The sequence below is a fragment of the Physeter macrocephalus genome, chromosome 6 (assembly GCF_002837175.3).
Source record: "Physeter macrocephalus isolate SW-GA chromosome 6, ASM283717v5, whole genome shotgun sequence".
NCBI classification, from domain to species: domain Eukaryota; kingdom Metazoa; phylum Chordata; class Mammalia; order Artiodactyla; family Physeteridae; genus Physeter; species Physeter macrocephalus.
In genome coordinates this window covers 32,441,581-32,460,268 of record NC_041219.1, presented here as the reverse complement: position 1 = coordinate 32,460,268, position 18,688 = coordinate 32,441,581, and the positions used below count along the sequence as shown (strand labels likewise).

Genomic DNA, 18,688 nt, shown 5'->3' with positions numbered 1-18,688 from the left:
CTCCATACTGTTCTCCATAGTGGCTGTATCAATTTACATTATTCCCACCAGCAGTGCAAGAGGGTTCCCTTTTCTCCACACCCTCTCCAGCATTTATTGTTTCTAGAGTTTTTGATGATGGCCAATCTGACCGGTGTGAGATGATATCTCATTGTCGTTTTGATTTGCATTTCTCTAATGATTAATGATGTTGAGCATTCTTTCATGTGTTTGTTGGCGATCTGTATATCTTCTTTGGAGAAATGTCTATTTAGTTCTTCTGCCCATTTTTGGATTGGGTTGTTTGTTTTTTTGTTATTGAGCTGCAAGAGTTGCTTATAAATTTTGGATATTAGTCCTTTGTCAGTTGCTTCGTTTGCAAATATTTTCTCCCATTCTGAGGGTTGTCTTTTGGTCTTGTTTATGGTATCCTTTGCTGTGCAAAAGCTTTTAAGTTTCATTAGGTCCCATTTGTTTATTTTTGTTTTTATTTCCATTTCTCTAGGAGATGGGTCAGAAAGGATCTTGCTGTGATTTATGTCATAGAGTGTTCTGCCTAAGTTTTCCTCTAAGAGTTTGATAGTGTATGGCCTTACGTTTAGGTCTTTAACCTATTTTGAGTTTATTTTCGTGTATGATGTTAGGGAGTGTTCTAATTTCATACTTTTACATGTAGCTGTCCAGTTTTCCCAGCACCACTTATTGAAGAGGCTGTCTTTTCTCCACTGTATATCCTTCCCTCCTTTATCAAAGATAAGGTGACCATATGTGTGTGGGTTTATCTCTGGGCTTTCTATCCTGTTCCATTGATCTATATTTCTGTTTTTGTGCCAGTACCATACTGTCTTGATTACTGATAGTATACATAGAGAATCCTAAGGATGCTACCAGGAAACTACTAGAGCTAATCAATGAATTTGGTAAAGTAGCAGGATACAAAATTAATGCACAGAAATCTCTGGCATTCTTATACACTAATGATGAAAAATCTGAGAGTGAAATTAAGAAAACACTCCCATTTACCATTGCAACAAAAAGAATAAAATATCTAGGAATAAACCTACCTAAGGAGACAAAAGACTTGTATGCAGAAAACTATAAGACACTGATGAAAGAAATTAAAGATGATACACATCGATGGAGAGATATACCATGTTCTTGGATTGGAAGAATCAACATTGTGAAAATGACTCTACTACCCAAAGCAATCTACAGATTCAATGCAATCCCTATCAAACTACCACTGGCATTTTTTACAGAACTAGAACAAAAAATTTCACAATGTGTATGGAAACACAAAAGACCCCGAATAGCCAAAGCAATCTTGAGAACGAAAAATGGAGCTGGAGGAATCAGGCTCCCTGACCTCAGACTACTACAAAGCTACAGTAATCAAGAAAGTATGGTACTGGCACAAAAACAGAAATATAGATCAATGTATATTATTTTTTAAACTAAAATACACGGTGACCATAGCAAGGTAGTGACACAAAACAGTGTCAGTGTTGCTCTTTCTAATATTAGCTAGCCATATAAATGCTACTGAGTTGATCTTAGTATTTTATTTTATTTTTTTCAAGATTTTTTGATGTGGACCATTTTTAAAGTCTTTATTGAATTTGTTACAATATTGCTTCTGTTTTTTTATGTTTTGTTTTTTTGGCTGCAAGGCATGTGGGATCCTAGCTCCCCAACCCGGTATTGAATCTGTACCCCCTGCAGCGGAAGGCAAAGTCTTAGCCCCTGGACTGCCAGGGAAATCCCAGTATTTTTTTTTTTTTTTTTTTTTTTTTTTGCAGTACGCGGGCCTCTCACTGTTGTGGCCTCTCCCGTTGCGGAGCACAGGCTCCGGCCACTCAGGCTCAGCGGCCACGGCTCACAGGTCCAGCCGCTCCTCGGCACGTGGGATCCTCCTGGACTGGGGCACGAACCTGCGTCCCCTGCATCGGCAGGCAGACTCCCAGCCACTGCGCCACCAGGGAAGCCCCCAGTATTTTATTTTTAAAAATTTATTTTAGGAACTTCACTGGTGGTCCAGTGGTAAAGAATCCACCTTGCAATGCAGGGGACACAGGTTTGATCCCTGGTCAGGGAACTAAGATCCCACATGCCACAGGAAAAGTAAGTCCGCATGCCACAACTACTGAGCTCACGTGCTGCAAACTACAGAGCCCACGTGCCCTGGAGCCTGTGTACCACAACTAGAGAAGAAAAAACCCTCACGCCACATCTAGAGAGAAGCCCATGCACCACAATGAAGAGCCTGCGTGCTGCAACGAAAGATCCCACGTGCTGCAGCTAAGACCCAGTGCAGCCAAAAATAAATAAAATAAATAAATTAAATAAATAAATAATAAATAAATCTTAAAAAAATTTTATTTTAGAATCAAGAGGTGCTGGGGTAAAGACTTCCTTCACTGACCACCAATTTTTTAGATCTATCAATAACTAATCACTATTTTATACAGAGAGTAAAATATTGTTTACAAGGCCAAAAGCAAGAAATGAAATTGCTGTTTTATGATGTATCTTGGATCTTAGAGCTCAAACTGGCTTAAGCAAAGAGGTATTTTTTCAAAGTATAAAACAGATTTTTTATATTTGAAAAATATTTAAGGGATATATCCAGAAATCTAAGGGAAACTCAAGTTTCAGGTGCAGCTTGATCCTGAGGTCTCAAAAGAGCACATTAGGACCCGGCCTCTTTCCCTTTCTCAGCTCTGTTCTCCTCCATGCTGGCTTCTTTCTCAGGTTCCAAAGTCTCTCTCGTTAGTAAGAATGCCAACACCACCAAGCCTATGTCCTCACAATGCCCTGTGTGTGTAGCAGGGGGAAGGTGGATTAACAAAAGCCTCTTGTTTTGAGTTTAACTTTTATTGTTGTGAATTGGGTCATGTGCTCAACCCTGAATTTAATACCCTGGTCAAGGGAGCATAAGTGGCCAGATGTATTAGCTGTCTATTGCTGCATAACAAATTACTATAAAATTTGGCACCTTAAAACAACATACCTTTTTTTATCTCATAGTTTCTGTGGTCAGGAGTCTGGACATGGCTTACCCGGGTTCTTCTTTAGGCTTTCTCACAAAGCTTCAGTCTATGTGTTGGCCAGGGCAGGGGGCTCACCTGAAGGCGCAACTGAGGAAGAATCCACTTCCAAGCTCAATTACATGATTATCTGCAGGATTCGGTTTCTTTTGGGCTATTTGGCTGAGGGCCTCATTTCCTCACTGGCTGTTGGCCAGCAGTTTTCCTAAATTCTTTGCCATGGGCCTCAGCGTAGCAACTTGCTTCATCAAGGCCAGCAAGGGAGAGGGTCTCCTAGTAAGGTGGAAGACAGAATCTTTGTATTCTAATCATGGAAGTGAAATCCTCATGATGTTGAGGCATTCCCTTTGTTAGAAGCAAGTTACTCAAGGGGAGGGCCAATTGCTTAAAGCTATTCATACCAGGAAACAGTAATCAATGGGGCCAGCTTACAAGCCACCTACCACAGCAGTTTAGAGGAGTATATTCATCCCTGAAGATGATAAGCAAGAAATTCTTTCCAAAGCATAGGAACTGAGAGTGAGTGAGGGGGTAAGAGACCCAAGAAAATTGGGGTCATTATCAGAAGAAAAGGACAGATACTGCATGGTGAATACAACTGTCCATGACAGATTCCCAGATTTGGCTCTGAGTTGTATAGAAAACAGAAAAGAAAGCTCTTTTTCTACCTTCATTACTTTGAGTCATTATGAATCTCAACTTATTTTAAATTACCTAACTACATGTTTATATTATAGTATAAAGAGCTTTTGGTCTGTTAATTCAACATTTATAAGATGGTTCTCTTCCTTTTTAAAACTTTGGGTTTATATTGTAATTTTCAGCCAGTGCTTCAATATGAAGTAGATTAAATTTTCTGTATTTGAAGTTGCTGAGATTGTCTTAGGTGTGAAGGATTACACACAAGTTTGAGGTCCAAATTCTCTCAAAACTCATCCCACTTTACCTAAAGAAACATTTTAGGGTTGATGGGAAAAATGAAGCAAAACTAAGTCTTTAGCCCTGAATCTTCAAGATTTTAGTAGAAAATGGAAATAAGCATTAACCTTGAGGTTGAAAATATTTGGAGGCAGAGGGTTTCTGTTTTATAGAAATCAGAGATTTATCAGTTGTCTTTACCAAGAAAGTAAACAAGTCTCTGTCACAGAAGGTATGTACCCTGCCCATGAGATTTCAGAACAATTTAAATTGTCAGGCTAAGATGATTGAATGAATTCGGTGTCTCATCTTTGTTCATACTTAATCACAGTGCATCTGTTAAAGAGCAACGGGGGCTTCCCTGGTGGCGCAGTGGTTGAGAATCCGCCTGCCGATGCAGGAGACGCGGGTTCGTACCCCGGTCCGGGAAGATCCCACATGCCGCCGAGCGGCTGGGCCCGTGAGCCGTGGCCGCTGAGCCTGCGCGTCCGGAGCCTGTGCCCCGCAAGGGGAGAGGCCACAACAGTGAGAGGCCCGCGTACCACAAAAAAAAAAAAAAAAAAAAAAAAAGAGCAACGAGGGTTAAGTCTGACCCACAGTTTCTTAGTGAATTATTTCAAAAATGGATTTCATGGATTTTAGACAGTACTTGACTGACTCACCAAGTTGATTTTTTGAAATTTGTTAATGACTCGGGCCAATTATTATTAATAACATTATTATTATAAATAACATTATTAATTTTTATTAATAACATTTATTATTAATAACATTGTATTATTCTGTTTATTATAGGTAAATATTTATCATTATAGCTAATAATATATAGCTAATATTTATTATTACAGCAAATGGTTTTTATTATTTTTACTTATAATTGTTCAGTGCATGCTGTATGCCAAGTACTCTTCTAAGTACTTTCCATATTTATTAATTCTTTTAATCTTCACAGCATTCATCTTTAAAAAAAAAATCATAGATTAATTTCTTTTTCACCACTTTGTAATGCATACACAGAACACTTGGAATTTTGGTATGCCCCCTATATTTACTTGGGTTATTTTGTCTATTTGTTCTATAAGAGGAAGGGTTTACAGATTTCCTGTATCTCCCTACTTCCAGTTTCTTCTGGGCATTATGCTGTCTCTCACATCCTCCCAGATGATGTTTGTATAACAAAAATTTGATCAAATCTCTCTGTTCTTTTTTTTCTTTTATTCTCATTTTATTGAAGTGTATTTGATATACAATATTATATGTTACAGGTGTACAATATAGCGATTCACAATTTTCAAAGGTTATACTCAATTTATAGTTATTATAAAATATTGGCTATATTCCCTGTGTTGTACAATATATCATTGTAGCTTATTTTATATATAATAATTTGTACCTCTTAATCCCCTACCCCTCCAGTGCTCCTCCCCCACTTCCCTCTCCTCACTGGTAAGCACTAGTTTGTCCTCTATATCTGGGAGTCTGTTTCTTTTTTAATATACTCACTACCTTGTTGTATTTTATAGATTCCACACATAAGTGAGATCATACAGTGTTTGCCTCTGTCTGGCTTATTTCACTTGGCATAATGCCCTCCAAGTCCATCCATGTTGTTGCAAGTGGCAAATAGCTCTCTGTCCTTGAGAAAGAAAATAGTTACTCTTTTTCTTGGCATACAGGTTCCTTGATTATCTGTCTCCTACCCACCTACCTTGCCCTATCACCTATGGCGTTACCCTCCCCAGACATGCACATATAACCTTCAAATTCCAGTAATAATGAATCATTTAAATCATTTTTTTACTCAAATTAAATCATTTTTAACCCTCATACTAGTCGCTTTGCCTGGAACACCATTATATTAGTCAGGGTTCTCCAGAGAAACAGAATGAATAGGAAGTATAGATAGACATGTATAAGAGGATATTTATTATAGGAATTGGCTCACACAGTTATGGAGACTTGAGTTCCACAATCTGCTATCTGCAAACTGGAGACCAGGAAAGCCTGTGGTGTAACTCAGTCTGAGTCCAAAGGCCCAGGAATCAGGAGCACCGTGCTGAAGTACAGGAGGAGATGAATGTCCCAGCTCAAGCAGAGAGTAAATCTGCTTTACTCTTTTTGTTCTAACAGACCTTTAATGGATTGCATGATGCCCACACACATTTGTGAGGGTGATCTTTACTCAGTCTACAGATTCAAATACTAAACTCCTCAGGAAACACCCTCACAGACACATCCAGAACTAGTCATTTACCAGCTCTCTGGGTAGCTCTTAGCTCAGTCAAGTTGATACATACATTAACTATCACAGTCATCTTTTTATTTGCCTCTCAAACTCTTATTAAATCTTCGAGTCACAGATCAAATGGACTCTTCTGTAAACTCTCTACCCAAGCCAATTTAAGCATCCTTGCCTCCCTTCTACATTTTAAATATCTTGTACACATCCCCATTGTAGCATTCATTATCCTGCATGGTAATTTTCTCCCCACTAGACTATAAGATCCTTGAGGGCAGAACAAGTTCCCTTTCCTCCCTGGTCCTAAAACAATGACTGGCACATAGGAGGCCCTCAATGACTTAAGGCTGTATACAGCTTCTCAGAGAAGATTCAAACATTTGCTAGTAAGCCTTAAAAGAAGGAAAAACGAGAATGAAATCAAAGGAATTACAATTTTTTTCTGATCAGGTATGGCCTATATATATTTTTTTGTTGTCTGCCAGAAGATTTTAGCATTTTAGGCTTACATTTCATTTCCTATTTTAGACCATACCCCAGAGCAGAAGTTGTCAGATCTGTTTTGTAAAGGCTGGTATTTCTTAAGTGCTCCATAAAGTTTTTAGTTCAAAATAAATTCAAGGCCTTAGGGAAAATTGAATCTGAGCTCCTGACATCCCTTAGCATTTAAACACCAAAGCATGATCTTGGAGAATTTTCCTGTTTGAATCTTGGCTTTATGATCCAGAGCTCTGTTGACCCACAACATTCCACATTTCCTGAAATAACTAATCCTTTAGCTTCTTCTGTTGTCTGCTACCTCTGCTTTGCATTTCTGTTTTTGCATTTCAGAATGGCTGTCCTTTTATCAGTGGAAGAAGCATTTTTCTTATTGCATCATCTCTCTTCCTGCTAATTTTCATTGTCAATTTTTCTCCATTAGGAAAATAGATATGTAGTTTATAGTTCTCAGCTCAGAGGATATTTAGGATTGGAAAAATGAGATATTGATACTTTATAGTTAAGAATAAAATCATGGGCTTCCCTGGTGGCGCAGTGGTTGAGAGTCCGCCTGCCGATGCATGGGGCACGAACCCGTGTCCGAGAGGATCCCACGTGCCGCGGAGCGGCTGGGCCCGTGAGCCATGGCTGCTGAGCCTGCGTGTCTGGAGCCTCTGCTCCGGAACGGGAGAGGCCACAGCAGTGAGAGGCCCGCGTACCGCAAAAAAAAAAAAATAAATAAAAAGAATAAAATCGTTAGGATCTTTGTTACACTATCCTATAGGAATTAGCACTGTTCACTACAAGCTCCTACACCTGTATTACAAGATATAAAGGACAGAAGAGCAGGCTCACATAGAAACCAACGCTATAGTTATTTGTTGAATGTGCAAATTTCTCTCCCAAATGTGGACATTGGCTTCTTAAGAAGTTTAGTGGGCTCTTTTACCAGTCTCTTAAAAAAATGACCAGTTTTTATTTTAGATATGTTGGAATAAATAACTTAATAGACCCATTTGTTAACTATGAAGCTAGTTAGACTAAGAATTATCCTTTCTTGCCATTCCTTGCCCCCCCTCTTTATTCTCTTTTTACTTTAAATGAATGTGAAGAGCAGGCTGCTTGATGCTAAAGACCTGGCTATTGGTGCATGTTAGACAAGACCAAGTGCTTAATGACATCATGGGGCTTGGGATTCTGATCACTTCACAGTACCATGAGCTTTCCTCTGTTATTTTTCCAGACTGCTTGCCCCATGCATTTTTGTCTGTTTGATACAAAGAGTACTGGGCAAGGAAAAGCACTGATGACACTGATTGAGAGACTGAATGAGCAACACAAGTATATATATTCTACTGACAGTAGAGATAATTATATAGCCCTAGCATTTGAATAGCTCTTTATAGCTCAAAGTGGTTTTTCACATATGTTATTTAATTTTAGCTTCAAACAAAACCATAAGATAGGTGGGGTAAGGTGTCACCCACACTTTACTGAAGAGGAACTAAGCCCCAGAAACTTGCCCACTAGAAAGGTACTCTTTATATTGCTACATGCTGCATCTCCAGAATAGAAAAAGCAAATATTTACATAATAGAGAAGAGCCAAGATGCAAACCCGCTCCAGAGTCTGGGCCCTTAACCACCGTGCTGTACTACCTCTCACGGAGGCAGCATCTTCCTAGACACACAGCACAGGCATCCACGCATTTCAGTCTGGAGAGGCTGAGCACCCATGTGGAAACAATACGGAAGCTGCAGTCTCTCAGAAGCACAGAAAAGACCTTTGTTAGGGTGAAATAAAAATATCCAAGTGATAGGAGTCACCCTTCCCCCACCCCTCAGTATTCCTTCCGGCTTCTTCTCATTGCTTTGTACTTCAGAAGCCAAGAATCATAAATGTAAGATGAAGGCCGGGAAGGAGAATTAACAGAACAACTGGGAAACCCTTTTTAAAACAAACCTGCTGGTATGTGTCTGGGTAAACATTCTCCCTCCTGTAAAAGGGCAAGGTTCGTACCCTGTGCATCTGGAACAGAGAATCAAAATAGAGTAGTAGCTAAAAGCTTAGGCTCTAGAGCCAGGCTACCAGGGTTCTAGGTCCAACTGTGCAACTTTAAACAACATATGACCTTTCTGTATTTTATTTTCTCCTCTATAAAGGAGATGATAACAATTGTACTTCACAGTGTTGTCATGAAAATAATATGAGTTAATACATGTAGACCATTTAGAACCTGACCGTAGTAAATGCAGGTTTGCTATCATTTTGCGTAATGAGATGATATTTAAAAGGCCTGACCTGTAATAAATATTAGCTCCCTTGCTTTATATATAGTTTAGATCACTGGAAAAACTCACATTCTTTGAAAAGTATTTGCCTTATGTCAGTTACCTTGGTGGTAGGATAAACAGCTATTTATTACGTTTTTTAGGGATTAGCCAGTTTCTTTTTTTAACTCTTGTCCCAGGACTCTCCTCTATCCCTTCCTAAATGTCATTTTCCTGTTTAACAAATTTGATAACAGTCACCTCTGCCAAATCATTTTACCCATCTTAACTGTTTCATCAATTTCACCCTAGAGGCACTTCATTGAAACAGATAGTGTTTCTCTTGCTCATGGAACCTGGAGTCACTTAAGCTGTTTTCTCTAATTCATTCTCCTCTCTATATACAGTCACAATAAGAAGTCATGTCTCTAGGTTTTAATTCCTCTAATCTCAATTGACATTTTCTAAGTAGTAAACCAATTTTCTCCACTGGCCTATAAGTTACATATGTTCAGGGATGTTCAAAGCTATGTCCCCATTGCCTAGCAAAATGCTAGGAACAGGAGGTACTTTATAAATATTTGTTGAAGAAATCAGTCAATGCTGAAGGAATTAATAAAGTATCAAAAGAAGTATCCTGCGCCCTCCCCAATTAACTAGAACCTAATTAAGAAATTATCTGAAATTAATCAGAATATGAATTGCCTTCTACTTTTAAAAGAAAAAATTAATTTTAGAGACCTAAACTGGTATCATGGATTTAATTTAATACAGTTATAACAGTTTCCAGACCATACCCTGGAGTAAGCATACATTCATTTCAGTAGCCTAGGCCTTCAATAGCTACACAATATACAATGAGAACAGTTATGAACATGTCAAAAGTGAGTTAGTATCATCATGCCCTTACCACATAGGGAAGGATATTGGCCTTTGAACTTACTCTTCCCACTGCCTCAAATTCTCTCTTCCTAAGTACCAGAACAGCTTGTTCCTTCACTACATTCCAGTCTCTGTTCAAATTTCACCTTTTCAGAGAGGCATTCCTTGACAATTTTGTTTAAGATGAGTCGCTTTCTTCTCCTATCATTCTTTATTTCCTTTTCCTACTTTTGAAAAACTTTGAAAACTAGATTTATTGAAGTATAATTGAACTACAATAAACTGCACATATTTAAAGTGTACAGTATGATGTTTAACAATTAGATACACCTGTGAAACCATCACCACAATCAAGACAATAAATATCCATCACCTCCAAAAGTTTCCTCATGTTCCTTTATAATCCCTTTCACTCCCCTTCTTTCCACCCCCAGGTAGTCACTGATCTATTTTCTGTCAGTATAGATAAGTTTGCGTTCTCTAGAATTTTATGTAAACGGAATCATACAGCATCTATACTGTTCTGGAGGGTCTGGTTTCTTTTACTCTGCAAAATTATTTTGACATTTATTCCATGTGATGAATGCATCAACTATTTGTTCCTTTTTATTGCTGAATATTATTACATTGTGCTGGTATACTACAATTTGTTTATTCACCTGTTGATGGACTTTTAGGCTGTTTCCAGTTGTAGGCTATTACAAATAAGGCTGCTATAAACATTCGTATACAAGTCTCTGCATGGCATATGCTTTTATTTATCTTAGGTAAGTACCCAACAGTAGAATAGCTGGGCCATGTAGAAGAGGTATATTTGACTTTCTAAGAAACTATCAAACTGTTTCCCAAAGTGGTTGTGCCATTATACATTCCCACCAGCAGTGTCTGAGAGTTCCAGTTGATTCACATCATTGTCAACACTTGGTGTGGTCAGCCTTTTTAAATTTTAGACATTCTAGTAAGTGGTATCAAATTATGGTTTTCATTAGAGGTTTGCACTTTCCTAATGTCTAATGATGCTGAACATCTTTTCACACACGTATTGGCCATCCATATGTCTTCTCTGGTGAAATCTCTGTTCAGATCTTTTGCCCATTAAAAATTGGTTTGTTTCCTTATTACTTAGTTTTGAGAGTTCTTTATATATTCTGAATACAAGTCTGTTATCACATGCAATTTGCAAATGTTTTCTTCTAGTCAGCAGTTTGCCTTTTCATTCTTGTAACAGTGTCTTTCAAAGAATGGAATTGTTTAAAAAATTTTCATGAATCCTAATGATCATTTTTTTCTTTTGCAATTATGCTTTTGTTGCCTAACCCAAGTTCAAGATTTTTTCTAAATTAGTTTCCTACATTTCTTCTAAAAGTTTTATAGTTTTAGATTTTATATTTAGGTCTATGATTTTTAGCTAATTTTTACATATGGTATGAGATATGAATTGAAATCTATTTTTCTTCATATGGATCTCTAACTGTTCCAGCATTATTCATTGAAAAGTCTCTCCTTTCTCCATTGAATTACCTTTTCACCTTTGTCAAAAATAAATTGATCTTCTATATGATGTCAATTTCTAAACCCTTTATTCTGTTCTATTGATCTACATGTCTGTATTAAATCAATACACCACGGTCTTGATGACCATAGCTTTATAGTACGTCTTGGAGTCAAGAATTGACCTTCTCTAACTTTATTATTCTTTTTCAAGTTATTTTGTTCATTCTTCGTCCTTTGCATTTCTGTATGAATTTTAGGAGAAGCTTGACAATTTCCACCAAAAAAACCAGAAAACAAAATTCCTCCCGGGATTCTTATTAGGATTACATTGAATCTACAGACAGATTTGGGAAGAACTAACATGTTAACAATTTTGAGTCCTGCTATTCATGAACACAGTATACCTTTCCATTTATTTAGGTCCTATATTATTTCTTTCAGCAATGCTTTGTAATTTTAAGTGTACAAGTCTGGCACGTCTTTTGACAGTTCATGCCTTAGAATTTCATGTTTTTGATGCTATTGTAAGTTGGGATGTTTTTTATTTCAAGTTCTGATTGTTTATTGTTAGTATATAGAAATACAAATGATTTTCGATATTGATCTTGTATTCCTTTTATCTTATTGATCTTATATCCTATTGATCTTGCTAATCTCATTTATTCTGTAGCTTTTATGTGAATCTCATGAGATTTTATATACAGATAATCATGTCATATGTGAACATAAACTGTTTTACTTCTTCCTTTCCAACCTGTATGCATTTTATTTATTTTTCGTGATTTATTGTGCTGGCTAGAACCTCCAGTACAATGTTAGATAGAAGTGGTGAGAGTGGACATCCTTGCCTTGTTTCCTGAACATAGCAAGAAAGCATTCAGTCTTTCATGGTTAAGTGTGGTGCTAACTATAGGTCATTTATCCCAGAGAAATGTAAACTTATTTTCACATAAAAAACCTATACAAAAATGTTTATAACAGCTTTATTCATAAGAGCCAAAAACTGGAACCAACTCAGATGTCCTTCAATGGCTGAATCTTTAAGCAAGCTATCCTACACCCATACCATGGAATAGTTCTCAGCAGTACAAAGGAATGACCTATTGACAAACAGAATAATTTGTATGGATTTCAAGGGAATCATGCCAAATGAAAAAAAGCCAATCCCAAAGGTTATATACTGTATGAGTCCATTCATATAATATTCTTGAAATGACAAAATGATAGAGATGGAGAACAGATTAGCAGTTGCCAGAGGTTAAAGAGTGGACAGGGAGAGAGATGGCCATGGCTATGAAAAGAAAGCAGAAGGGTTCCTTGTAGTGGTACTGTCTTTATCTTGACTGCAGTGATGGTCACACAATCTACACGTGTGATAAAATTGCATAGAACTAAACATATACACACACAGACAAATGAGTGCATGTAAAACTGGTGAAATATGAATAATAATGGATTTTATCAATGCCAACTATCTGGTTGTGATATACTACAGTTGTACAAGATGTTACCATTGGGGAAAACTGGGTGAGTCTATACAGAATCTCTTTCTTATTGTGTCTTATAACTGCATGAATATACAATTATCTCAAAATACAAACTTTTAAAAAAGAAAATGAAAAGTTGAGCCTAGAGATATCAGGCAAAGAACTGAATAAAATATCGTGTATCCACAGTGTGGACTATTATGCAGCTATTTAAAAGAACAAATTAGAGCTTATTTACTTGTTAGAATTTCATAAAGCTTTGTCAAATGAGGAAAGTGAGTTCAGAAACGTGTGGTAAGATTCTATTTTTAAGAAACAATATCCAAAAATACCCCTACGTATACTTCTCATGCATGTGTGTATATATATATATATATATATATATATGCATATATATTTGTACATAGCTGTGAGATGTGTGTGTGTGTGTGTGTGTGTGTGTGTGTGTGTGTGAGATTCGGCAATGGATAAATACATGTGAAAATACATACTAGTTTGTTAACATGAATTACCTTGATGAGAGAATGGATGATACGGATGGTTTGGAGGGACTGGGGGAAGGAGTAACCAAGAAAAATAGAAAAAGAAAAAAAAAATAGAGCACTAAAAATACTAATACATAAAACAATAATATGTATTTTTTTTTAAAGAAGATGTTGGGGGTAGGAGTTCATTAATTAATTTATTTATTTTTGCTGCGTTGGGTCTTCGTTTCTGTGCGAGGGCTTTCTCTAGTTGTGGCAAGCGGGGGCCACTCTTCATCGCGGTGCGCGGGCCTCTCACTATCGCGGCCTCTCTTGTTGCGGAGCACAGGCTCCAGATGCGCAGGCTCAGTAGTTGTGGGTCACAGGCCTAGTTGCTCTGCGGCATGTGGGATCCTCCCAGCCCAGGGCTCGAACCCGTGCCCCCTGCATTAGCAGGCAGATTCTCAACCACTGCGCCACCAGGGAAGCCCAATAACAGTGTATTTTGATATGCAATTATGTGTGTGTTTTGTGTTGTTATAAGTTTATAGAAAATTTAAGAACTGTTATATTGTTTTTATTTTATTATTATTATTCAATAACTGTAAATTATACAGATATAATTTACATATCATTCAATTAACCCACAGTGTATAATTCAGTAGTTTGTAGTATATTCAGAGTTGTACAATGATCACCACAGTGAATTTTAAAACATTTTTATCACCCTAAAAAGAAACACCATATCCATCAACAGTCATTCCCCTTTTACTCCCGACTCCCCATCCCTATCGCGAGGCAACCACTAATCTATTTTGTTTCTATAGATTTGCCTATTATGGATATTTCATATAAATGGAATCATAAAATATACGGTATTTTGTGACTGGCTTCTTTCACTTAGCACGTTTTCAAGGTTTATCCATGTCGTAGTATCTATCAGCATTTTATTTCTTTTTATTGCCACATAATATTCCATTTTATGGATATATTACATGGTATTTATTCATTCATGGGTAGAGCCTTGACCATGTGCATAGTCATCCAGGGATGATAATGATTATAGCAGAGTCCTCTTTGTATCTTTCCCTAATCTTTCTGTTAAGCTGTCTGCCTCATTTGGTATCACACTCAGGTATTAGCTTTCCCTAATTGCCAGCAGGATGCTCTCTTGTTCTTGACAATTACCTTATATACAAATTGCTCCAGAGTCTGGTCCAATTACATTTGGGCAGGAGTAGTTTTTGAGGCCAGTCTTTGAAGTTTGGTCTTACCCCAAGAGGGCATTTCTCAACTATGTCTTTCCCTTGTTCTCTAAAACTATCTGGCTACCATTTAGCTTTAGGTTGTTGTCCTAATGCCTCCTTTTAATCGCTTACCCCCAAATCTCCATTGTTTTTAATAATCACCTTAAGCTTGAACTTCCTCATACTCTATTTCAAATAAAATCAATTTCTTGAGATAGAGCTGTCTGTATTTAAGGACCATTTGGCAAAATCTTTGAGCCACTGCTCTGGGCACTGGGCAGGGGTGGTAGCCCCTGGTCTTCTCATCTCAGCCTGCCTTTCTGGACATGCAACCTCAGCCCTACAAGCAAGCTGGAATGAGGGCAATCAGGGCCTCACTATTCTTGGCCTCCCACAAGTAGGGTAGAGCCTCCACTTTGTGAATAGAGGCTGCATGGACAAAGGGAGCGCTTGACCGCTCAGCTGTATTCACCAGGAATTTAACTTCTATAACTTGGAGTTGGAGGGTATTAGAAATACTGCTGGCCTGCCCCTTTAGATAAGATACCATACCCTTGGATGGGCTCTGAGGAGAGAGAAGCCCATCCTCTTGGGCACACCCACCCAGAGTGGAGCTTCTTTCAAGCTGAGCTAGGGAAGGAAGGGTGGGAGGGAACAAGTCATGGCTCAAGTGCCATAGACTCTCTCTGTTCTTACCAAGTTTTAGTAGATTTTCTTGAATAAATCTTTCTTCATACTCTGTATGTTCTTAGGACAATTTCCAGAGACTTTAAATGGTGGTTTTGTTTTGGTTTTTTATACAATTTTTTCCAGTTATGTTTGTTTGGCTGGGGAGAAGAAGGTCCATGGAGCTCCTCACCTTGCCATTCTGGAAATGGAACCCCCAGAATTATTTATTAAAAGACTATGCAAAAGAAATTCCTGGTTTCATCACATACACTGAACTTCAGTTTCCTTATCTGTAAGTGGGGCTAATAATCCACACCACACTACCTGGAACATAGTAGCCCTGAGTAACAACTGTTAGTTCTTCTTTCCCTCCTCTTATCTCCCTTTTGGAACTTAAAGAAGTTCTAGTTGAATAAAGAGGCCTGCCCAATAATGTGATGTCATGCTTAAGAATTTTAAGACTCCAAGAAAGTATTGCAAGTGAAGTAAGAAATATATGTAAACACTATTTTAAAAGTGATCTTCAGACCCAAACAAGGGTTCTTTCAGTGGTTTGGCTCATGAGAAAATACTTTAACAAAACCAGAAACAGCATGATTCAAGGTCTCATTCTTCTTCCTTCCTCTCCCTCACCACCTCCCCCTACCCCAGTTTCTCCCAATTCACTTCCCCACTGCATTAAAACCTTTCACCAACATATGAGAATTACTGAGTTGAAACTGAATGATTGAATAGTTAAAAGAATAAAATTCAGTCAGTCTATATAAAGATTTGTAAAGTGATTAGTAACCAGTATTCTCTCTGAGCTGTTTCTGTACAGCAGCCTGGACCTTGAAATAAGGTCTCTCTCTCTCTCTCTCTCATACTCTCATTCTCACTCTCACTCTCTCTCTCTCCTTCTCTCTCTCTCTTTCTTTTAAGAAATGAAAATCTCATGAAAGCCATTTCCAATGTCATGTGTTCATTCATTTAACAAAGGCAATTTAATGCCTAGAATGTGTGTAGCACTCTTCTAGGTACTTGGTCCCTGGTTTGCATCTTAAGAGATTAGATGAGATTTGAGGAGCTGGCCAATCAGCATATGCCTTACCAAACCAAAAAGTTATTGTCATGTTTGTTCGATCTTTGTGTAGCTTATCCACCTACTCATAGCTTAAAATGATCAGGAGGAACAATGTGGATGTGACCCTAGGAGAGGCTATAATTGACGCCTACCTTTAACTCTGCCGTGTACCAGCTTTAGAGCTGGCCAAGGACAAATAGTTGCTATCAACTTCTCATATAGGTAATATTGAGCAACCTGAATTCCTTAAAACAGATTCCTAAACTGCTACAAACTTTTTGACCTTCTTAAGAGATCTAGAAGCCAATCGTTTCTATTTAAAAACCTAGGTATCTTCTTTTAAATAAAAAATTCAGAGACTTGGGATAGACTTTAAAAAATTTAAATCTGAAACTAGGAAGATTTTATATAGTTTGGATTGTGAAATGAAAATTACATTATTTGGTTTAGCAGAAGCATAAAGAATCCTTACTACTTTTAATATTAGCAAGACATATTCCTACATTCAAGAAATACATCTTGTACACAAATAACTATAATGTTAGACAAAAAATATTTGTTATAATAGACGGTCTGTAAATGCCACTTAAAACATTCCTGTTAGGGGAACTAGAAAGGGTTTCATAAAGGAAATATCATCTGATCCAAAGCCAAAGAAGAGGCATAAATGTGGGGACATAATAAAAGAAACCCAAGTATGTTACAGGCTGCCATTAAAGACCAGCCAGTAATCCCACGTGCTTGGAGCACTGGGGGAACGGAAATAAAATTAGAGGATTTGCAGTAATCATGAAGACCCCAAAAGTCATCAAAGGAGTTGGGAGTTTATTTTGAAGCCAATTGAAACCATGCAAGAGTTTTGAAATAAGGAGTGATAATCAAAACTGTTTTAAAGAGATTATTCCGACATCCACGTATAAACTAGATTTTAAAAAATCAGAGGTAAGAAGACGAACACAGAGGCCATAGTTGTATTACACCAGGTGGGCCTGAACTAAGAGAGCAAAATCACACTAGATGTCAGTTCCATAAATATGAAAGAGGAGTTCGAATCAAGGAAATGGATGCAAGAGATACTACGATGAGGGATGAGTGGAACTTGGGAACTGATGTCAGCGGTGAGAGGGGGAGTGCAAGATGTTTTGCAGTTTAATGTCTTTGTGCTAGGGAGGTTGACAGTGTTCTTCAAAAGAGAAAGGAAACAGAGAAAGGTAAGATTTGGGGAAAGAAGGAAAGTCATGTTTCATTTATTCAATAAATATTTGCTGAGCACTTACTATGTGCCAGGACTGTTCTGGGGGGATGAGAGTTATCTTTAATTTTTAAAACACTTTATGAGTTAAAGGCAGTGTTCCCAGTCTGTGTGACTCCAAAGGCAGAGCTGGATTGAGTGAGTAGGAGTCAGCCAGGAAGTAAAATACCTTTCTAATAAATGGAGGCTTCTTGATAAGTAGTAAGAGCTCTGTTACAGGCAGTATTCAAGCCTAAATTGGATGATATTCTTCCAGGAACACTGTGACAAGGGATTCCTGCATTAAGAGAGAGGGTAGACTAACCTCTCTGCAAGTTCTCGCTCAATCTTAAGTAAGAGTCTATTCGTTCCATGATCTACTCCTATGGGTTCTATTATTAATCTCTGGTTTCTCTCAATTATTAAATAACTTATTCTGTCTGCCATTCAGTAAAACTCACACATTTACATCTGTTATTCTTAAATTATTTTTGGTTAGGGCTCGTCTTCTTTATTAAAAAATTCTACCCAGTAATATTACCTCTGTAGCTAATTTAGAATGTCAGCCCTGGTAGACTGGGTTATAAATATCAGAGAGGAAAAGGATTTCTTGTGCCTAATAATATTTTTGTTTGGAAGAAGCCTCGCAAACGAGACATGAATTATCTTGACTTCAAGATTGCGATGCAGTTTCTGTATTTTGCAGCAATTCAAGAAGAAAAAAAATACCTCAGAGTGGTTCATTTTGATACAGCAAGGTAAAGAAAGAGAATAATTGTTCTCCAAACACTGTAAAGCTTTAGATCAGAAACATTTATCTGTGCTGCATTTAAAAAAAAAAGAAAGGGAAGGAAAGGAAAGAAGAGCAAAAAGGGAACCTGTCGGGAGCTCCCCTGTAAGCTATAGTTAAAGCTTTGCATTTCCTGGTGTTTCTTTTGAAACGTAAAATTCCACAACAAATAGCTCTGTAACGTATAACCAGTATGAAGATTCAATTCAGATTTAAGCACTTTGGTTTGCTTTTGAATCTTGCTATTTTCTGCATTTGTTTTGACTGCTCTCATCATTCAAGATTGACGGTTGGATGGGTGTGTAGGAGGAAGCAGCAGCAGCAGGCTTACAGCTTGCAGACAAAAAAAATCTGCCTTATCTGATGGCTATTATTGAAAATGCGAGGTGTAGCCTGGGCTGGGTAATGAAGGGGAGCGAGCGAGGGGG

The 18,688-nt window shown here is 37.7% G+C and overlaps 1 protein-coding gene across 6 annotated transcripts in view; it reads left to right on the top strand.

Moving 5' to 3' along the window:
* Positions 1-18,688, top strand: part of ANKS1B (ankyrin repeat and sterile alpha motif domain containing 1B) — a 1,202,038-nt gene that overhangs the window by 745,094 nt on the left and 438,256 nt on the right. The gene's annotated exons all lie outside the window — the stretch shown is intronic.